This window comes from Zootoca vivipara, chromosome 6 (genome assembly GCF_965207765.1).
Source record: "Zootoca vivipara chromosome 6, rZooViv2.hap1.1, whole genome shotgun sequence".
In the NCBI taxonomy this organism is placed as follows: Eukaryota; Metazoa; Chordata; class Lepidosauria; order Squamata; family Lacertidae; genus Zootoca; species Zootoca vivipara.
In genome coordinates this window covers 18,619,309-18,643,009 of record NC_142589.1, presented here as the reverse complement: position 1 = coordinate 18,643,009, position 23,701 = coordinate 18,619,309, and the positions used below count along the sequence as shown (strand labels likewise).

At 44.8% G+C, this 23,701-nt stretch overlaps 1 protein-coding gene across 5 annotated transcripts in view; it reads right to left on the bottom strand.

Annotated features, from left to right (window-relative positions):
• PRDM16 (PR/SET domain 16) overlaps positions 1–23,701 on the bottom strand; it is a 474,533-nt gene that overhangs the window by 414,555 nt on the left and 36,277 nt on the right. The window contains exon 1 of one of the 5 annotated variants that reach the window (XM_060276170.2): positions 7,134–21,976. The exons of the other annotated variants lie outside the window; for them this stretch is intronic. The gene's annotated coding sequence lies outside the window, so the exon portion shown is untranslated. Of the gene's footprint in view, positions 1–7,133; positions 21,977–23,701 lie in introns of those variants that run through there. 5 annotated transcript variants of the gene reach the window in all.

Genomic DNA, 23,701 nt, shown 5'->3' with positions numbered 1-23,701 from the left:
CTTCCCATTAGCATAACTGAGAATTAGCAACGGGCAAAGCATTAAAAAGGCCAGAAATCCGTTTGCACGCAAAGTGTGGGCCCCAAAAATGTGTGTGTGTGTGTGTGTGTGTGTGTGTGTGTGTGTGTGTGTGTGAGAGAGAGAGAGAGAGAGAGAGAGAGAGAGAGAGAGAGAGAGAGAGAGAGAGAGAGAGAGAGAGAGAGATCCGTGTGTCTCTGTCCTGTCTGTACCCAAGGAGGCTCCTGTTTAGCTTTGCCATGAGGTTCATTCCATACCGTTTCATGCTCAAGCTTTAATTGTTAAATATATAGATTTAATGAGCCTTGCATGCACGGCCCACTCCAGGCACATATTTGGCGCAAGCTCCAGTCACTGAGTGTTAGCCCAAAAGTACAGCTGGTGCCATCTGGGGTAGGATAATAAGATGCCTTCACAGAGGGCCTCCCAAGTTGCGTTTTCCTTCTCTCTCCCCCCCCCCCCACCAACCTAGTTCACACAACTGAGCAAGCCAGGAAGATGCTTCAACAGGACAAAGTTTTAGGAGCGCTGGGCTTTGAGAAACACAAGCCAGGAAGTGATTCACTAGGGGAGATGTGCTCTCAATAGACGCCCCCTAAGTAGAGGTGCCAGTTGACCAGCACTTAACCCCTTCCTCTGGACCTAGATCAGGGGTGGGAAAACTTTGGCAGCTCAATGACCATATGCCAGTGGTGAACAAGGTCAGAGCTAAAAGTTGGCAGAGCAATGAAAGCAGGTTTACCTTTTTCCACTGACCACTGGTCCTGTTAGCTAGGGATCATGGGAGTTGTAGTCCCAAAACATCTGGAGGGCCGAGTTTGCCTATGCCTGGTCTAATTCATACATGAAGGGGTTAATACCATAGAGAAAGCTGTCCTGCCAGGCTTAGCTCACCTTGGAAGGAACTAGGTCATCAAGCCTTTGTTCTCTAGTCTACCTGAGAAGCTCAATGAGTGAGGTCAAAGTAGGTTGCTCTGCTCAGACCGCATGACTCTTAACAAGCCTCTCTTAAGTTCCTATTCCAATAAATTAGGAACTTTCATCACCATCATCATTTTTTTGGGAACAGGGACTAATCAAATAGGACTCTCCAAAGAAATTGAACAGGAAAGCATCTCACTTATTTCACAGAGTCCGATGCCTAGTGGGTTAGACAGGGTGTGGAGGTCACCCTCCAAGCAGTGCCGGATTACCTATGGGCCCCACAACAATGGATAAAAATAATAATGATGATTTGGTCTTGAAATAAAATTGGTTTATTGAAATTGTTGGTCGGTAAAATCAAGAGCATATTCGGAGATTATTTGTGAGGGCAGCAGCCATGGGGCCTCCACAGGGTTTAGAATCATACGGTAAGTGTAGAGTTGCAAGGCACCCAAGGGTCATCTAGTCCAACCCCTGCAATGCAGGAATTTAATCCGGCACTGCCTTCAAGGCATCTTATATTAACGTAAGAACTTTGGATCTGGCCAAAGAGCCATATAAGTCCAGCATGCTGTCCTCACCGTGGTCAGCCATATGCTTCTGCCACAAGCAAGACCCAAACGCTGTAGTGGTCTCCCCAGATGGGGTTGCTAGTAAGGGGGCAATCAGAGGTAGCAAGACTACAACTGCTGCTTGGAGGCTTCTCAAAGGCATCTAGCTGGCCACTGTTAGAAGAAAGTATTCCACTAGATGGACCTTAGGCCTGATCCTGCAAGCTGTTCTTATGGCCCCCCTGCCCCCCCCATTTGTAGAACCAACAACCAACAACTATGTTTTAATCATTTTTTTTCCAAACCATTTTCTTCAATTGCATATTCATTCCCTTCTTCATGAGGGACAACGCTGAGTTCACAACAGCTCTCTTGACAGATGTTAAAACACTTTGCTTTTGCAAACTTTCAAGAAGTCAAACATCTTTTAATAACCTTGTAAGTGGCCAGTGTTCTTTGTTCCCTGGGGGTAAAACTCTCCGTGAACCACAGACTATTAGTACAGGGTCTCTGCCAGACAATTAGCCAAGGAGTGATTAAATGAGGAATACATATTTGGGTAGTGAACAGAGTGTATTATTTTACTCTTTTCTTTTCCCCCCGATTTATGTCATGCTAAATATATCTGTAGCTTGGCTTGCATGCTGAAGATTTGGTTTCGCTAGGGATGAGCACTCCCCCACCCACCAAAAAAAACTCTGACTGAGAAATATATCATACACATCCGCTCTTATTATCTTAGCTTGCATTATTTTTTTAAAAAAAGAGAATGCAACTAACTTAGGAAGAAGGTGAAAGCACCAATCAGTTGTTGTTTTTTTATAAAAGCAAAACAACTGATTTAAAGTGAGTATATTCACTTGCTGAAGTTCTGGTCTATGAACAATTCTTTTTCTTTTCTTTTCTTAGAGGCAACCAGTGCAGTAAAGGCAGTGAAAGGACCAATCACTTTTTTAAAAAGGTAATACATTAACTGCTTTAAAGCTAGAAGCTGTATCAGCTGAAATTTTGATTCCTATGGAAGTATTTGAAATATAGGTGTCCCTTCTTCCTTTGACTCTGGCTACCCTACCTTTAACAACAACCTGTGCAGCTCACACACACACACATCTGCCCTCATGGGAAAAACTTCATCTGCAAAGTGGAGATGAGCCAATATTCTGGTTTTTTTGTGTGTGTGTGTACACACACACTATAGCCAACCTTCTTAACTGACGAGTGCAGCTTTGAGATGCAGGCATTAGCAAAGTAATAATGCTTATCCTCATGCTTCTGTGATAGCCCACTAAGCTGTTGTTAAATGCAGAAGAGCAGAATGGGCTGGTTTTCCTTGGGTTAGTTGGCAACCCCACCCTACAGATTACAGTGGTACCTCGGTTTAAGAACAGTCCGGTTTAAGAACCAGTAGGTTTACAAACTCCACAAAACCAGAAATAGTGTCCCGGTTTGAGAACTTTACCTCGGTCTAAGAACGGAATCTGAACAGTGGAAGGGCACCGACGGCGGGAGGCCTCATTAGGGAAAGTACGCCTCGGTTTAAGAACGGTTTTTGATTTAAGAATGGACTTCCGGAATGGATTAAATTTGTAAACCGAGGTACCACTGCATTGTAAACCACTGGGGGGAAATAAAAGGTCTGGAAATTTAAATTTGATTTGCTTTTGGGGTCAAGGCTCAAAAGAGCGCTCTTTCTTTGTTGCTGTACAACACAGAACCATAGAAATGTAGAGTTGGAAGGTACCCCCAAGGGTCATCTAGTCCAACCCCCTGCAATGCAGGAATCACAGCTAAAGAATTCTAGAGAGATGGCTATCCAAGCTCTGTTTTAAAACCTCCAATGAAGGAGAGTCCAGATAAAACAGAATACTTTTCTTATAGAGCAACCATGAACAGCATCAACAGCCCCAGAGTCTGACAATTGCTGATCTCTGACCTGGCTCCAGGCTCCTCCCCCTGACCTAGATGGCTCCACCCCCAACAAGTACTCCCCCCTTAAAAAAAAATCCTATCTACAAGGCTCTTGGGAAATTAAAAAAGAAATGACTACCCGACATATACTTCTCTCAGTTCTTCAAGAGAGGGAAACAGATGTGATGAATAAAATCCTGATTTTACTAAAAAACCGAGACCTCAAAACTGGGACCTGTTCTGGACTGAAACAGAACCCTTCTCCTATGAAATGCTGCACCAGTTGAGTTTACAGATGTTGGCAAATGGGTTAAATAAATTGGGGCTGCCTCAGCTACAATTCAGATAGTATTATCCAAAGCATAAGAGCATTTCATCATCTTCAGAGTCTTCCTAACTCCTAACTTACACACACACACACACACACACACACACACACACACACACACACACACTAGACTCACCTTCCTAAATTAGAGAAAGGTCTACCTGGCTCAACATTTGGTTTCCAAAGCAGCCAATCAGGTGCTGCTGGAAAATTCACCTGCACAAAGGATACAGATATATAGGAAGCTGCCTTATACTGAATCAGTCTCACTGGTCCATCTAGGTCAGTATTGCCTAGGCTCTCCGGGTTTTCAGGCAGGGAATGTCTCCCAACCCTACCTGGAGATGCTGGGGATTGAACCTGGGACCTTCAGCATGCAAGTCTCTAACAACGAGCTACACCCCTTTCCCCAAATGGCTCTTCCTTGATTGTCCAAATATTCAGAGGTTAATTGCCTCTACACCACAGGTAGGCATGCAGCCCCTGGCCTCATTGCAAAAGTCCTCTGCCTGTAGAGAGACAGGAGAAGTTTCCATTCCTTCTTAATGGCAACCTTCCTAACCTGCAGTTTCCAATACAAGAAGCAAAACAAAACGCAGCTGTCCTCTGAATTTTGTGATGTGGTTCCCCAGCCAAAGAATGCATGCATACAAGATAAGAGAACTGTTGTTGAACTCCAACATCACTGTCCATTGGATGTGCTTGCTAATGTGGGTTGGTTCTGCAACATCTGGCGGGCCAAAAAGCTCCCTGTGACTGCGCACCCTTTTTAACCTTTTAAGAAATCAACTAATGGTCATTTTGGCTCAGGGCAGTCACCTGATTAAAGAAATCTCAGTTAATTAAGTGTGTGAATTTTAGTTGATTAATTGCTTGGTTAAACAAGCACACAGTTACAAGGGGGTAAAAAACACAATGGCACCAAAGCAAGACCACATGCTGTCTTTGCTTGTAGATGATGTACCTGGGTGTAATGGCAGCCTTGAGCAAGTCAAACTCCTGGCCATTCATGTGGATGGGTCTACTCCTAGTATAACTATCATTGGGCACAACCCATCACTCTGAAACAGACTTGACTTCTGTCGAGCCAAGTTTTCTTGCCTGCCCCCTCCAAAAAAAACCCTGACAGTTTTGCATCCTACCGGGATGCAAAAACGAAGAAGAATTGGAAGGAAATGTCAAGTGTAATTACAAAACACCACCCATCTTGGGCAAATCAACCTTTTTATTGTTATGAATATTATTTCAGGGCGCGCCCCCCCCCCGCTCCAAAAAAGTACGATGTGCATATTCCCCCTCTCCCCAGGTCACCCCATTCAAGGCTCCCCCACCCTGCTAATAAGGAGCGGTGGCTGGTTAAGCAGCTAATTAGCATGCCGTTTGTTAGACGAGTTAAGAATGCCATTAGAGAGAGTAGGCAGAGCCCGCCTGAGGAATGCAATGCGAGGGGTTACCATAGGGATCTTTTTGTGGTCTATTCATTCGGAGGGTTAGTCTAATCACTATCATAAGGCAAGGATTGCTTGGATATAAACTTCAGGTTAACATCTGATTAGATCACCGGGGAACAAAGCAGCTCAAAAGCAGTTTGTTTGTTAATCCTTTGGGGGTCCAACTCAAATTCTCTAACTTGAGTAAAGAGCTTTGGATCTAGATTTGGTGATGGGGTTTTCCTCCTCCTCCTCCGAGTTTGAAGTTGAAAGGGAAGTTTGAGGTGACAGTCACAAGTGTGGATTCAGCGGGGATCCTCTACCCACGTCCCCAGCAATAAGTGTCACCGAACTTACTTCCAAACAGGCACACACACACACACACACACACACACACACACACACACACAGGGTTGCTCTGTTAAGACACACCCATGGAAGAGAGAACAATTAGCAGCCGCAAAATAAATAAATAAAATTAAATTAAAAGGTGCCTCCATGTTGGAAAGCAGCATAACGCTGGAAAGAAGTTGCCTAGGGGGGAAACTGATGAGACAGTTGATCTACCTTGTTTATCTACCTGAGCCAGGCATCCCCAAACTTCGGCCCTCCAGATGTTTTGGACTACAATCCCCATCATCCCTGACCACCGGTCCTGTTAGCTAGGGATCATGGGAGTTGTAGGCCAAAACATCTGGAGGGCCGCAGTTTGGGGATGCCTGACCTGAGCTCTATCCCACTTTTCTTCCAAGGAGCTCAAGGTGGCATACGTGGTATTTCCCTTCCCTGTTTTATCCACACAACAACCCTGTGAGGTAGGCTAGGCTAAGAGACAGTGACTGGCTCAAGGTCACCAAGTGAGTGGGGATTTGAATCCTGGTCTCCCAGGGTGTTCCATCACCCTAACCACTACACCACATATACTGTGCTGAAGGTTTCCCAAAGGTACCTACCTATCTGTCTTTCCTCTGGAAATAGGATGCTATGCTACAAGGATGGGGAACCACTAGGCCCACATCAGCCCACGGGCCAAAAAAACTGACCCACCAGAGGTTCCAATTTGGCCTGGGAGACTCTTTTTCCAAAACCACACCCACCTGTCTATCAGTTGATGTTAAGCTCAGCTAAGCTATACGAGTTCCCTGTGCCTACCTACACAAAGCAGGATTGAACCCTCCACCCATCAGCTGGTGGGGTGGAGTACTGAAGCTTGCTTGGTCCAGCTGTCTCCCTTCCACACAGGCCGATGCTGACAGGTGGGTGGGACAACCTGCTTGCCAATCACCTGCCACTATTGTGGCATCAGCTGATATTGGAGTTGATGCTGAAGTTGGCTCATGGGGGATCTAAGGATATGGCCCAAGGGGAAAAGAGAGTCCCTACCCTCTGCTGTACTAGTTAAACTTCATGATGTTAGGAAATCAGGAATAGTTGGGTGGCATCAGATAGCACTGGCAGCAGGAGCATGAATTTCACACACAGAGACACAGATTTCACCAGAACTTTCTCTCCCCTTTGGTCATTTCTGAAGTGCTTCTCAGAATGCATGGAAAGAACAGCAAGGCTGGGCAGACTAGCCCCATTCAGCTTTCTGGCTCCTAGAACAGCCGAAGGAGCAGAAGCGTGGTCAGCAACTAATCCTTAAATTTGCTACTATGTCACCCAAAAACCAAAAAAGTGCAGTCCCCCCTCTCCAGAGTTAAGTATCAAGGAATGAGGAGTTCTCCCTGATAAACGAGAGCCTTACTCTGTGACTAGGCAGGTGAAAAGAACTCAGATGTGCAGCCACACACTCCAGGTTAATTAATCTGGAATGATTTTAACATGGCACCAGTTTGACCACTGCAAATGTGAATTTAAACCTCCCAGACCTGGTCGTAAGCAAACAGCAGTAGACTGGCATCTGTGTGTTTGTTCAACAATTAAGTCTTCGGGGAAACGAGGAACAGAATATTCTGTAGGGCAGAAACTTACCTTTCCAAGGACTGGCTATAAGTGGTGTTCCTCTTTGCCCTTTTTCCAGCAACTATCTCAGCTACAGTACATCTCTCTGATAAGCTGAGCTTGCCAACCTTTAAAGGAGCACTTTGATCCGGCAGCTATTAGCAGGTGATAACAATTTAGCTTCATGCCATGAAAAGTTGCACCTGCTGGTGTCTGCATGCCAAATCTCTGTTAAAAGGGCAGGAGATCAGTCTGTTCTGGGCCTCCGTTCTAGCTTGTTGACAAGCCTATTGTTAAGAATCATCGTAAACTGCTTCCATCCAGCTCATTTGATCCCAGACTGTCCCACTTTTCCTTAGGACGTCCCTATTTCCATCGGGGAAATGTTGGAGGGTATGGAGTTATGTGACACACACACACCCCAAGCCAAGGGGATAAGTAACTATACAACCTTTAGAAGACATCTTGAGGGCAGCCCTGTATAGGGAAGTTTGAAAATGTTTAATGTTTTATTATGTTTTCACATACATTGGAAGCCGCCAAGAGTGGCTAGGGCAACCCAGTCAGATGGGTGGGGTATAAACAAACAGGCAAACAAACAAACACATAAGGAATAGGGTAGTGATGGCGCACCTATGACACGCGTGTCAGCACTGACACGCACAGCCATTTTCGGTGACACGCAGCCGCATGCTGAGACCTCACTTCTGGCCGGTGGTGGAATGCCACAGGTGACGCGTCTCTGGGGGCCTTGCGAGGCAAGATGGCGGTCGGCATGGAGCCGTGGAGCTCCTGAAAGTGACCAGCACTGCAGAAGCTGCTGGACGGGCTCCCGAGCTACCGAAACCGCCGCCGCCCGGACACTGGGGGCCACCAGTGCAGCAACCAGGGAGCTGCTGGACCCCACCCCCACCCCGCGAACCTGACGGATGGCCTTGAGGCACTCTGGAGGCCGGAGGAGGAAAAAGGAAGCCCTGGCAAAGGAGAACAGGGGTCCACTTGCTCCGTTGCCGTCCCCGCCGCCCCCGCCTCAAGGGGGAGGAGGGGGCCCTTGGAGGAGGGAGGAGAACCCCGACCCTGACCTCGCTGCTGCCGCCGTCGCCACCTCGCCGCCATCCCGGGAAGAGAGAAGAGACACCCAAGTAAGGTGAAACCCTTCCCTGTTGCCCCACCGCCACGCAAGCATAGCCGAGTGAGGGGAGAGGTGGGCTGAAGAGGACCACAAGGAGGCACAGGCCCAACCCGAGCCCACCTCCCCAGCAGCAGACCCGTTGGAGGAAGGCCTGAGCCCAGAGTCCCACTGGGAAAGACCTCTGGGTTTTGCCTTCGCCCCCCCCCTTTTTAAAGTATTTTTTAATTGTTTTTTTAAAGAACTTTAATAATTTTTCCTCCCACTTTTCCTTTTTTTAAGGGGAAACAATTATACATTTTTGTTATTTAAACTATAAATATCACGAAATTATGGTGTGTGTTTTTCTCAAATTGACACACCACCCGAGTTATGCTTGGTTTTTGGGCGAATTTTGACACACCAAGCTCAAAAGGTTGCCCATCACTGGAATAGGGCACCAGAGAAACGTTGGAGGGCATACCCTTCTGAACCAAAGTTAGATGTTTTTAAGACGCCGAGCCATTGCTGAAGTGTCCACTCTCTATTTGCAAGGGAAGAGGTTGGGGACCTCATAAGCAGCCACTTCCTAAGCTCTGCCCATGTGACTTCCTTAGCTCCGCCCAGGTTCCCCACCGGATCCCAGTACGAACCAGTCTTCCCTGATGGATAAGCTTCCACTAATCCACCAGTCACATGAATCATGCCCCCAGAAACCACTTTACACGAGACCCATGTTTGCCTTCTTGACAAAGGTGTTTCCACAGCAGACACTGAGGCGCAACTCTTGTCCCTGTTTTGAACTGCAGCAACTTTAGCCACCTTTCCCCTCCCCACAAGCCATTTAAACATCAACATCATATTGCCGCCTTGTCCGACATCGCCAAGGGATGCGACTGCTCTTAAAAGATGTTCATTAAATGGCCCTGAATAATTTCCTCGCAGTTCTTGGAGCTGCCTACCAAAAAATTTGACAGTGGCATTTGCTTGTTACCCCCTTTTTTAAAAAAAGAGAGGGGGGAGGGAAAGAGAGGGAGAGAAGGAGTGCAATAAAATACACCAATCACAAAGCATTTTGTGCCCCGCACCATGCTGTTCACTACAGACGCAGCAGGTCAGAGACTCGGTGGGAATTAACAGTTCATTGAGGACCAAATGATTTTAATGTTATCAACACATCTTTCTCGTTCTGGCATAGGAGTGCACGACTTATGAGGAGAGAGAGGCAATTTGTTTGGTGAATTTCATCCTTTGTTATTGAAAGCTGCTGCATTTTGATGTATAAAGACTCTTGCCATTAAGCCGCAGGACATAAACGTCCCGTGGGCTTGCCAGGTTGTTTGCTTCTTATTTGATTTTTAAATAAAATTGACTTTAAAAGTAGCGTGGCATGAATTTTTTTTTAAAAGTGTTTTCCTGTTCGTCTTCCAAGATATTTCAAATTTTTAACCCAAAAGCAAGCCTCGCCCAGCTGCTTGGAATGGGAAAAGAATAGAAAGGAACTACCTTATTATTTCAAGTTGAGGGAAGAAAGTTTTCCAGTCAGTCTGAAACATAGGATGATTTAAGGGTACTTTTGTAAATAAAAAAAATCTAACGCCATCTGTACCTCATGTGTGCACCCACAATACATTTAAAGTGCACCTCCCGCATTAAAAAAGAATCCTGGGAGCTGTAGTTTGTGAAGGGTGCTGGGAATTGTATACCCGAAGAAGCGTCTCCACCCCCATCATTCAGCCCGGACACTGAGGTCCAGCGCTCAGGGCCTTCTGGTGGTTCCTTTGCTGTGAGAAGTGAGGTTACAGGGAACCAGAAAGAGGGCCTTCTCGGTAGTGGCACCCGCTCTGTGGAACACCCTTCCAACAGATGTCAAGGAAATAAGCAGCTATCCTATTTTTAAAAGACATCTGAAGGCAGCCGTGTGTAGGGAAGTTTTTAATATTTAATGCTGTATTGTTTTAATATTCGATTGGGAGCTGCTGGGGAGACTCAGCCAGATGAGTGGGGTACAAATAAATTATTATTATTATTATTATTATTATTATTATTATTATTATTATTATTATTAAAAGCCAACATGTGTGTTCTCAGAGGAGTTAACAACATATTTCCAGCGCAATCCTATACATTCCCAATGAAAAGCAAGCCTGGTTGAGTTCATTTTAAGTGAACAATTCCAGCCATGAATATTGCTTATATTTTTGTGCCGGGGGGAGGGGATGAGTCCTAAGAATATAAGAAAAGCCAAACTAATGAGCTATAAGAAACTGGCAAAGTTAACACAAAAACTACGAGAGAAGGACAATTGTGAGTTTAAGGAAGAATGGGACGTTTTTACAAACTATTTAAAAAGACAACAAAAGGACTTGGACTCCTTGGCAGGTTTTGAATAAACACCCACAATTTATTAGTAGAACATAGGATAGATAAAGTAATGATATGAGCAACTTTATAACATGCAGAGAATAACACGTGTAAACAAATCAGAGGGGGGAGCTGAGAGAAGTCTTTGGAGGGTGTGAGAGGGAGGAAGGGGAGGGTATAAAAAGGGGGAAATGTAATTGGTTATATTGATTGATAATGTGTTTTGTTAAAATTGTTCAATAATATATTTGTTTTAAGTATATAAGAAAAGCCTGCTGGATCAGGCCAAAGGGCGATGCTAGTCTAGCATCCTGTTCTCACACTGGCCAAATCGATCCCTGTGGGAAACCTGCAAGCAGGATCCGACACAAGGGCAACTGGTATACCAGCAAACTGGTATTCAGAGGCCTCTGAAAATTTGCCCAGTCCTCTTTTAAAACCATCCAAGTTGGTGGCGATCACTGTCTCTTGTACAAGTGAGTTCCACACTTCAACTATGTGCTGCATTAAGAAAACTTTTTCCATCTGCCCTCAGTCTTCCAACATTCAGTTTCCTTGACTTCATTCTAGTGTTACGAGAGGCGGATAAAAAAAAATATTCTCTATCCACACCCTCCACCCCTGCAATGTATCGTTTTACAAACTTAAATCATGTCACCTCTTACTTGCCTTTTAGTCAATTCTGTGTGAGCCCCCAACCTGCTAAGGCTAAGTTTGGTGTTGATTTAATGCAGGCATCCCCAAACTTCGGCCCTCCAGATGTTTTGGACTACAATTCCCATCATCCCTGACCACTGGTCCTGTTAGCTAGGGATCATGGGAGTTGTAGGCCAAAACATCTGGAGGGCCACAGTTTGGGGATGCCCAATTTAATGCATGTTCTTCTATTGACTTCCATTCTAAAGATGAGGCACAGGTGGCTTTAATGTAAATCTTCCCAATTCATTTCCCAAAACGATATTCAGCCTGAAAGCCAGCTGTCCTTCAAATTCTGCACTTTCAAGGATTTAGTGATGCCGTTCGTCGACAAAATAATGTGTACATTATTTTTATTGGGAGACAGTGAGCATAAAATGGACGTAATAGTGAAATTAATGTAGTAAAATGCAATATATTAGGAGAAATCGCTGGAGCATCAGGGAAAATTGCATGCAATCATTGACTCAATGTGCAGTAAAATGATGGCAAATTCTCATGAGACCTTTTTCTAAAAGAAAATTATAATCACAAACTGATGCAGAACTTTGGAGAAATGGACTTAAGAGTGGGAAAATGAGAAAATCTGAAATGGACAGACTCATCCATCCATGAGCAGATGTCAGAAACACGGCCTTAAATGAGGGGATGACAGATCAACCTCTTTCTAGACAGTTTCCACTGAAACATCAAATTGGTGACCTCCAGATGTTGCTGAACTACATATCCCATCAGCGCCGTCAAGCAGGGGGCAGGGAAGATGGGACTTGTGGTCCAGCATCATCTCTAGGGCTTCACATTGGCAATCCTTGCGGAGGGGAAATGAAATGGGGTGGGGAGAACCAATGCATTCTTTAATGGGCTATTGTTTTCCTGCCAGCTCTTTTCAGTCTATTTCCAGATCATTAAACCAAGCTGCTAAACAGGTGTAAGCACACTTGTTAAAAACAATGGTTTTGGTTGCTAAAAAGGATAGACTTTTGCAAAGACGGATCTTGGGGTGGGGGAGGAGAGCCTTAAACCCCAACGACAAAGGGGTCCCCTCCTACAGGATGTAAAGAATCCTATTTCACCCTTCGGAAAATCTACCAAGTCCTAAAAACAGAGTCCTCTTAATCCAATATACTCGAGCCCTAGGAAAAAGTATAAGCGGCAGGTTTCCTAATGCTAACACCCCAAGGTGTAGTTACAGGTAGGTTACAGGTGTTGGTCTGGCGTAGTCGAAACAAAATAAAAAAAATTCCTTCCAGTAGCACCTTAGAGACCAACTAAGTTTGTCATTGGTACCCCAAGGTGTGTCCTTGCCTATGCAATCACTTCCATACCGTTCTTCGCATGGTGTTTAGCAAAGGCCACATAGAATGCTCTCTGTGCTTTAAACAGAATTTGCAGGTGCACCACTGCTGACATTTGGTGCTGTTCAAAAACTATTTGAAATGTTCATCGGGGATTTCCTCACAAAAAGCCCACATTCAGTGCCTTGGAGAAAGTTATATTGAACTCGAACCTGAATGTCAATTAGCAAAATCTTGCAAGGATTAGACCTTTAAATATAAAATAACAATGACTCCCGGTGACCTGTTTATTGAGTATTTCTCCTTATTTCCTTACAAAGAGGATAGACTATGTCCAGTCCATATAGAGCCTTTATTCTGAGTTGTTTGCTAGCCGTGGCGGGTTCTTATACAACAATAAACTCCCTCATTTTCTTGCAAGGTATTTGTTTGTTTTCCCATTAATCATCTGATCATCTGGCACATTTCAATGCATTTCCCTGAAACAGGAAGTGTTTCCCCCCATGCCACCCCCACACCTCCTCCGCTGAAGCATCCCTTACCTAGGTGACACAGTGGCAGGTTCCCAAGAGATCTCTCTGGAAATTAGTGTCAATGCTGGTGCCACTTCTCTGCTGGTGCCAGAAGCAGTGGGGGGAGCTGGGAGCCCATTGAGGCACCACCCATGGGGGTTTCTGCCACCCAAGGTGGCTGATTCACCCTTCCTCATTGGAGGACTGGCCCTGAGTGCAATGGATTGATTGTGGAATAGGACGTCTTAAGTGGGCATCTTAAGGAAGCATCATTAGACCTAGGTCTCTACCAGCAAACTGCAGAATAAGGAACCCAGATGAGATCAGCAAGTTGAGAGGGTGCTCTTTGCTGTGAGGAATTTTAGGGTGACCTGGGAGCTGGTTTAGGTCCTGGGGGGCGACAGCCAAGAGGCTGAGAGGTATTGAGCCCTGTGAGATGAAGGGGTTACCATCAGTACTCCAGCACAGTGCAGATATCAATATTCATTAATTAGTATTGCACCGTTTTGCATTTTTGTTTGGGGTTTTTTTTAATTGCTGGACATCACTCATGTATATTTCATGTATTAAGTGGTATAGAAATGGTCTTAAATGAAGAATGATGTGAGCCCCTTGCTGACCATTGGAGCACAGTGGCCTTCAGTTTGTGTGAATATCTGTAAAGTAGAATTTGGGGAGGGATATTGCCTTTGTATAATTCTCAGTTCAGAATAAATAGACCGGGGGGGGGGGACATAGGGTTGCAGCCAGCCAAGTTGTACTTGAAGTTGACCCATGGGCCAGGCAGAGAAGCCCAAAGGGCTGGATTTGGCCCCTAGGCCTGAGGTTCTCCACTACTGTGGTAATGGAATTAATCATTTTAAGAAGGCCAATAACTCTAGAGGTTTTCCAAGCAGAAGAGCTCCACTGATGGCCATGTTGTGACAAGCTAGCATGGTAGCAGTATTGGCTTCTTCATCCCAACAGGCACATGCAAAAGTATTGTAGTGTAGATATTACTTTAAGACTCAGCCCCTCTGCAGATGTTATTTGCCTGTACCCTCTGCCACAATGCTGTCACCTGGCCCCACCACCCTCCACACTTTGGAGGGTAAACAATTGGAGAAATTAATGGGAGAGAAGACTTTCAGTGCCTACTGGCCACAATGGCTATCTCCTCCCTCCTCTTTAAGAGGCAATATCAGTTGCTGGGAGTTGAAAGTATTGAGGCAGTGATGGCCACCAGCTTGGATGGGTAAGAGGACTAGACACAGTCATGGAGGAGGCGGCTATCAATGGCTTCTAGCCATGATGGCTATACCGTGCCTCCACAGTTGAGAGGCAGCAATGCTTCCCAAAAAACAGTTGCTGGAAATCACAGGGAGAGAGAGGGCTCTCGTGCTTGAATCATACTTGCTGGTTTCTGACAGGTCACTGAGAGAAAGGGATGCTGGATTAGATGAGCCACTGGCCTGATCAAGGAGGTTATTCTGATGTTCTTATGAGAGTTGCTGTTGCACTCTAGTCCTGCTTGTGCGCGTCCCCTTGGCATCCGGTTGGTCACTCTGAGAGCAAGATGCTGGACTGGATGGGTATCTGGTCTAACTCAACAGGCTTTCCTTAATTTAGTGACTGCATTTATATCCCATTTTATTTATGCCTTCAGTTACCTGAATTGACATGCATAGACCTGTAAGATCACTTAAGTCATTTGGGGTATTTTATTTTATTTTTTACTTGGGGCTCCACACTCTGCAGAGCAGGGCAGTGACACTAAAAGAGGCATTTTTTTTGCTATTTTTAAAGATCAAAGAGAATACTCCCCCTTCCAATTGTTCTGAAAATACATAGAAAGAAGAAGGAAGCACTTTAGAAAGCCGGGGAAAATAAGCAGGAAATGAACAGGAATTCTGATGGGATGGAAGAATGGGGAGCTAAAGAGGATTTAAGGACTGACAAAAATGAGGTCAAGCGCCCATGGCATGGACATGGACACACACACACACACACACACACACACCTGGTCAGGACCCATTGACTCCTGGGTTAAAGGCTGGCCTAAATGAGTAGCAAAAGAAACATCTAGTAAAAAAAAAATAAATTAAATTAAGGCATGGGTCACCTCCACACCATCCATTTAAAGTGCATTGCTTCCCCCAAAGAATCCTGGGAACTGTGGTTTATTCCTCACACAGCTACAATTCCCAGCTTCCTTCATGTGCAATCAAGAACCCCAGTCATGCTCCTCTGATGAAGGCAGATGAATGGCGATAGGTGCCTGAAGCAGAGATGGCATTCTTGGGGAATAGCCATAGCTCAGCAGTAGCGCTCTTGTTTTGCATGCAGGCGGTCAAAGGTTCAATCGTTGGCATTTCCATGGAGGGCTGGGAATTGCCTCGTGCCTGAAACACAGGAGAGCTGCTGGCAGCCACAGTAGACAATGCTGAACCAGGTGGACCAATAGCCAGATTCAGTATAGTATAAGGTAGCTTCCTATGCAGTGGATGCTGCAACCACCATATACACAGACAGACACACACCGGCCCTTTTCTGTCCTCCTTCTGAGCCATGCCAAAGGCGCATGCAGAGAGTACCACGCTGGCATCTCGAAGGACTCCTCGTCCCTTCTTCCTCTCCCCCACCCCGACATTCTTATTTGTGAAGGTGCCCAAGACAGGAGCTCACTTTAAAAAATGTTCCCTTACGCTTGTGGCGTAACAGCCCATTCAAGACAGATAAGCCCCTTTAGAAATGAAGGGGAATTTAATTCAGTGTTTGAGTGACAGTAGGAAGATTTATCCGCTGGCTAGACAATACGGCCTTTGCAGCTTTAATCTTGCCCAGACAATGGGCTGTTTCTCGGGCCTCATCTTGTGCTTTTCCCACGATGGTCGGTGATTAAGCGGCTACTTCATTGGATGGAAGCCACTATCTCTCATTTAAGAGTGTTTGCGGCTCTGTCAAGGCCTATGGAGGGAGGGCAGGAGGTGGAAGGAAGAGGAGAAGAAAGAGGGAAGAGGAGGGGGAGATTCAAACCCATCTAAGAGAGACTTCCAAGAACCCAACTTGGTCTTGACCTGTAGAAGGTCGGTCATACTGAGGACGTTATATGCTTTCTATCTATGGCAGAAGTGGAGGACCCTTTTCAGCCTGCATAAGGCTGAACATTCCCATGTCTTACAGAAAGAGTCATAGCTCAGTGGCAGAGCATCTGCCTTGCCTGCAGAAGGTTCCAGGTTGAATCCTCAGCATCTCCAGGTATGGCTGAGAGATACCTCTACCTGAACTCCATGGACTGCTGCTCCTGGTCAGTGTAGACAGAGGGGGCTCGTTCATTAGAGCAAGTGGGGCACTGCCCCACCAACTTCAGTCTGCCCTCAGTCAGTCCCCTGCCTACTTACTTACTTACTTAAAACAAGTCCAGGGGTTGTCCCTACCTGTCAGCTTCCTCTGCCTTAGTATCAGTGTTGCCATTGCATAACTCAACAGGGAAAAGGATGAGAACAAAACTAGAATTAGTTGGCTCTGCCTGTCATTGGCTGCAGCTCTTCCTATTATTGGCTCTGGCGCCACCTACTGTCAGGCTCCCCACCTTCCACCCCACCAGCCAGCACTGAGTGTAGACAATACAGAGTGATATGGAACAATGGTCTGACTCAGCATAAGACAGATTCCTATATTCCTACTTTCTTCTGGACAATGTTCCCGGAGCTATCTGGAGGGGTGGCAAAAGTGAGTGGAGCAAATTTTAACCTGTGCAATGCTATACAAAGTATCCACACACGCACACACACCCCTCTGTCTTCCAACCAGGCAAGCAAGTGATATGACCAGAGTTCAAGAATGCATTCAAACCGGACAAAAAACCCTGCATGCTTAAAGTTCAAGCGAGGCTGGTGAAGGGTGAGGCCTTTTCAAGGGTGAGGTGTGGGGGTCTGGAGGGCTGTATTTGATCCCCAGACCTGAGGTTCCCTACTCTTGATATGTGCTGCATTGAATCCTGGGCTGTCCTGATTGGCAGATGCCACAGCCATAGCTAATCAATATTACACTTATGGAAGGCACCCAGTTAGTTCATCATTCATCCCTTCTGACATCTCAGTGTGTAATGAGCAGCTGTTGGACCACACCGAAATTTAGAGTTCCCGGGGTTGCTCAAGTAGGATTACGTCAAAAATGGGGGGGGGGGATCTGCTAGTTGATATTACCTAGTGTCACATGACAACTCTCCAGTTTTCTCTTCCATTACCAGTTGAATGTGCTGTGCTGTGTTAGGCTGCAGGCATGGGCCAGTTCAAAGTGTCTGCAACGGTGTCTTGCCTGCTGAGCTCGCAACGCCCCTGAGCAACCATACCACCAGATTATGGGTTTCACCCAACTAAGTCCAACCCAGAGTAGACCTATTGAAACTGATGGACCTACACTAGACATGTGCATACATATCAGTGGGCTGCAACTCTGTTCTGAAACCTGTCAGCTCTACTATATTATATCTGACAGTCACATGGGAACCTTGTAGGGCAGGTGACCCCTATCACCATGAAGGAAGCAGAACTAGGAAGGACAGATACTATGGGGAACAGGGATGGGGAACCTGGGGGCCCTCTCTGTGTTGCTAGACTTCACCTCCTATTAGTCTCAGCTAGCAGGGCCAATATCAGGAATGATGGGGGCTGTAGTCTAGCAACATCTGGAGGCATATCTCCCTCACATTGATACACTGTTGAACTTCCTGTTCAGCATTTGTCCAGTGCCAAACAAGGGTTTGCCTTTGTCTGCATGATGTGTGGAACCTGGTCCACAGTGACACAAACTTCCTTAATAGAGAAAAACCCTGTTAAATTTTCACAGTCGAGGGAAAAGAAGGGAGGGGAACTACCTGTCAAGCACAATCCACATCAACCTCAGCTTTGCAAAATGCCAAACACAGCTTAAAGGATTTGAGGTTACCCCGCCCCCAACTGCCCAAACCACACCCACTTCTGTGTTGTTATTCTGAAGAGGAGAGGGGAACTTGTCAGCAATTGACAAAAGACTGGATGAGATTATTTGTGTTTCTTTTCTCCTTCCAGGGGTATCTTTCCCTTAATTCCTGAAACTAGATGCACAGATTGTCCTGAACTCTAAGCGATATCATTTTCCTCTTTCTATCATAATGCCACAGTCAATGCTGAACAGGTGGAAAGCCACCAACTCAACAGCACCAATGTGGGGCACCTCTCTCTATTTTATTTTACACCCTAGCAAATCACAGGATATAAGATTCCAGAGGATGCTTTGAAAGCTCCTTTGGAATTAGTTGAAGGGGTGCGAAGAAAGAATTGATGGTGAGGTGGTTATCAATGAATTCACAGCTACAATTATCGCAGCAGCTCCATGTGGGAAAATAAAAAATCCTGTCCCCCACCCCCCTCCATCTGATTGTATTTTATTCAGGATACGGGATTCAGCTATGAATGGCAAGATCACATATTATAGAAGAACACACAAAAACTAAACAAAAACTAATTCAGGGGGAAATAATCAACCTTTGTAATGTAAGGAACCAATTACTCTACATCTTTCTATATACATAAAAATGTAATTCTGTCAGGGGTGTCAACTTGAATAAAATATTGGGGGGCCAGGTAAGCCCCACCCCCACATAATTGATCACATGATGTGGTGCATGTACACCATTTGAATGGGAATGCCCATCAAATTTGGGGGGGCAACCCCCTCATATTTTATTGGGGGAGCTGAAGACCCCTTGTCCCCTAGGAGTTGGCTCCTATGGCTGTTTATATAGTATTGTTTATATTTTGAATTGAATATATATGAGGACACAAAAATCTTTTATGTGCTTAGGACCTCTAAAGGCAGCACCCCCAACCTTCAGCCCTCCAGATGTTTTGGACTACAGTCCCCATCATCCCTGACCAATGGTCCTGTTAGCTAGGGATCATGGGAGTTGTAGGCTAAAACATCTGGAGGGCCGCAGGTTGGGGATGCCTATCTAAAGGCCTTAATCTGGCCCTGGCTGGTTCATCGAGGCAAAGGGGGCACTGCTCCATCAGCCTCAGCCTGATCTCGGCCATCCCTTGGTCTGCCTGCCTGCTAACTTATAACTAGTCCGATAGGTGGCACCTGCTGTCATCTTCTTCCTTTGGGATCTCAGTATTGTTTTTGGAGAACTCAACAGGAAGGAGTTGGGGTTCCTAACTCTACCGGCCCCAAAGAGCACCAGCTACCGCTGCATTTATCTCAGACAGAAAGTGATGAATTATATAAAATGAATATACAATGGTACCTCTGGTTATGAACTTAATTCATTCTGGAGGTCCGTTCTTAACCTGAAACTGTTCTTAACCTGAGGTACCACTTTAGCTAATGGGGCCTCCCGCTGCCACCATGCCACACAATTTCTGTTTTCATCCTGAAGCAAAGTTCTTAACCCAAGGTACTATTTCTGGGTTAGTGGAGTTTGTAACCTGAAGCGTCTGTATGTAACCTGAAGCATCTGTAACCCAATGTACCACTGTAAGGCTGGCTAACCTTGAGTAGATCAATAAATTACACTTTTGTGGGTTAAATTAATGGGTGTATTTAAATAATAAACAACCCTGCAGATTGGGTTCCTTGTTTGGATTTTGAGCAAAAGCAATTCATTTTCCACATTGGGTCTTTACATGTAAAATGGGAAGGGGTGCTTCCCCTGAAGGGCTGCAGTGAAGTTCAACACAATACACAACACAAGGAAGAGTAACATAAAATGAGGAGGTGTCTGCTCCGACACAAATATGAAGAGTTGTAGCCAATGAAGTCCTATTTAAATTCATGAACTTGAGGTATTCAACTCTGTTCATTTCAATGGGTCTTCTCTGAATAGGAATATTGCTGGATACAACCCAATGGGTTTTTATTATTGTACGAAAGATCTGGTCAAGCCACCAATTTCATACAGAGCCATTGAAAGGAACAATGAGGAACCATCCATCCCATTTTGGGAACTATCAATCAACTTTTGGCTGTCTTCTTTCAACCTGAGCATTCTCCTCCAGCATTCGAACAACAACAACAACACTTTTCCAGAAAAAATACTCAAAAGTGCTACCAAAAAACATTAAAACAGAAGCACAAAAACAGGAATAAAACAACCATAAACACACCAGGCATGTTTATCCAAAAAAGCAAATCCCACTTAACTCAACACCCTACTGAAATTTAAGCAGGAAATTAAGATTATTTTGTTTTAGATTCTAAAGTGCAGAATCCTCGTTCTTTTTCCCAGTGGACTGGAACGTTCCTGGTCATCTTACTAAATTATTCTAAGTGGAATAAGACACTGGCAATGTATGTTTTATTTAATTTATTGCAAACACTGCCCCCACCAAAATACCCAAGGTGGAAGGAGAGTCCTCTGAGGTTATAGAGCTGGAAGCTCCAATAGGGATGAGGGATAAATTTGGTTTGGTTCATTGTTTGCTGCAAAATTCCTTAATCCACACCTCCTGGTGCAATACATGAACCGAAACAACCACTACCTTCTGAAATTCACCATTCTCTGAATTTTGCAATGCAGTTTCCAGCTAAAGAAAGCATACAAAGATCTCCATCAAAATGCCTATATGATTGAAAATGACATATAGAAATGCTTATTATTAGGGTAAATTGTTTACAGATATGCATCCATTCGTCAAAATGGTATACAAAAGTGTGTGTGTGTGTGTGTGTGCGCGCGCGTGTGTGTTTAAAATACGAAATATACGATATATATATATATATTTAAAATATGAAATGTGCACTTAAAATGCCCTGATGAGCTTTCATCAGGGCATTAAAAGAAATAAATGACAAAGTGGTGCAGAAATGAAGATGTAGGGGTGGGAATAAAACAAAAATCTATCCCAACTCAAGTAAGATTTTAAAGCAGCTCTTAATAAATGTGAATGGGTCAGGAATAAGATTTTCTGAAACTGATTCCATGTTCTGTAAATAGGATTGGCAGACAAGGCTCATCCTAAAGAGAGGCAGCTGTCTCTGGCACTGCCTTGATGGGAGTGGCTGCAGCCACCCTGTCATTTTTCCAGAGCTCCACCCTCTGATCCCCATTGATATCATCTTTTAGATCCAGATTCCAGACCCTCAAGCAGCAGCAGTTAAGTTTCCTACTTGCTGGCCTGCTTAATCTCCTTTCCCCAATGCATCACAGACTACATTGTGCAGCCTTAAACAGAGTCATCTAAGCACCTGACGCCATCTAAGCTCAGTGTGGCGTACACTGACTGGCAGTGGCTCTCCAGGATTTCAGATGGGAATCCCTCCCAGTTGTACCTGGAGGTGCTGGGGATTGAACCTGGTACGTTCTGCATGCAAGGCAGAAGCTCTTGCCTTGAGCCACAGCCCTTCCCAGCCATCACCATGGTCACGATCCATTAAAGACCCTCCATGCTGGCCTAAAGCAAACAGAAGCTGTACCACAGTAACTTCTATTCATCTCCATGGGGGTCGTTCCTATTGGGCTCCTCTTGGACTGCAGACTAAAGCTTCTCAGGAAGTTATGGAATGCCCCTGTCATTATTTCCTGATCCAAAACGGCAGGTAAGGTTACCCCATCGAGAGTCTCCAGCTCAGTGGAAGGAAGTATTGAAAATCCCCTCACTATCCCCTTGTTTCACGCTCTATAATGTGATGCTTATACATTCTTTGGTAGCAGATTAAATGGCTAAGAAATAAAAACACCAAGAGAAAGCTGGGAGGGGAGAGGGGGAGAAGGAATAAGAAAAAGGGAACAAAGCCCCTAAGTGTCTAAGGCGAGCGGTTCAATCTTCAGGAGGGGTTTATGGGCTCCAGCACCATGTGCCACACAATACAAGATAAACATCTGTTGTTATTTCAGTAAACCTAAATCAGATGTTACATATATATATATATATATATATATATATATATATATATATATATGAAGGAGAAAAGTGGTACAACAGAGAGGCCTCCTCCTGTCCCCATTTATCAAGAGCAGCTTTATCCAGTGTGAAGGAGTTGCTGGCAAAGTCCTACTCAGAGTCGACCCCTTGAAATCAATGGACATTACCAACTTATGTTCATCGATTTCAACTGGTGTACTCTGAGTAGGTTTTAGCTTGGATACGACCATGATGATGATCATCTGCTAGCCATTCTTAGTTTGGGAAGTATGTTATCCTTGGCCCCATTTTACAAATAGAAAGCCCAAGGCTTTTTGTGATTGAAGAGAGATCAAGGCCAATATTTCCTTGTTCAGGAGCAGAGGCACATAAATGGAGATGGGATGGAAAAGAGAGAGAGAGAGAGAGAGAGAGAAGAGGGGAAAAGGGAAGAAGAAAACCACCGTAGAAGGTCAAAATGGACATGCCAAAATGTTTCAAAACATCATGTTGGTCCTAGTGGGCAAACACCTGATAACTCTACTCTCTAGTGACCCCCTCTGTAGACATATTGACAATTCAGGAAGCAAAGTCATTTCTCTTGGAAACTATTATGGTGCAACTCAAATCAAAGGTGGTTGTTCATTTTTTATAAAAAAAACTGAGATGGTCCACCAAAATGACCAACAAAACCCGACTTTGTCCTTGAGGTATCTTGACCTGAGAGGTCTGAACAGTTAGGAAATCACTACTGTACTTGGCATTTTTTAAAAACACACACACACACACACACACATACACACATGCAGAAAAGGGTTAGTTTGCTTAATTGCCAACCCTGACAGCTTGTCTACTTTTCATCATTATACCCACGGCAGCGGGAAAAGTCGAGCTAAGTTAATATTCCAAGCTGTTTCTGTTTTCGACATATTAAAAGGCATATTATAGCTCAAGCACCAGACGGCATATGGAGTTCAGAGCTCGAAAGCCTGAGGGTAAAGCTGTGAGGGGTTATGGTTGACCACGGGAGATGTTGTAAAAAGGAAATTTTGCAAGGTATGGTTCCAGGAGCTGTGGATTGCTGGGGCTTCTCAGCCATAGTACTTACCAGAAGCACAAATGAACTATAGACTGACTCCCGGATGAAGTTAACAGCGATCAGCTCTCATGTCCCGTTCCAGATGTGGCTCTCTGCAGTTTTTTAATTTGGAAATTCTGCAGCATGCTCCAATTTAACAATGCTCTTCTAATGACCCCAAAATGTAAGAGCCGTTTTGGTTTCTTTTTCCTTTTTTTATATTTACCTTAGGAACATAGTGGAGGTGGGGGGGGGAGTAATGGACATATTTCAAGTTTCCTTTTATTAGATTTTTAATTAGTATGCAATTATGGGGGTGCAGGACCGTGTGGATACCTTTAAAAAAACAAAATAAAAAAGCAGAGAAACAGACACGCTGTTCTTTGCAAAATCTGCTCTCTCCAGCAGCCCGTTGCAACTGTCTCAAATAATTCTGCTGCATGAGCATTTACTGAGGCAGAATTGAGTCAGTGTGCAAAATATATACATCTAAAGCACACACACACACACACACACACACACACACACACACACACACACCAAATGATCCTGGGAACTGTAGTTTCTTAAGGGGGCTGGGAATGTGCTCCATATTTTTCCCACATCAGATTGCGAAATGCTATATTTGTTCATTTGTTTATTTATTCATTACATAAAAAAACTTTACATGGCTTGATTGTA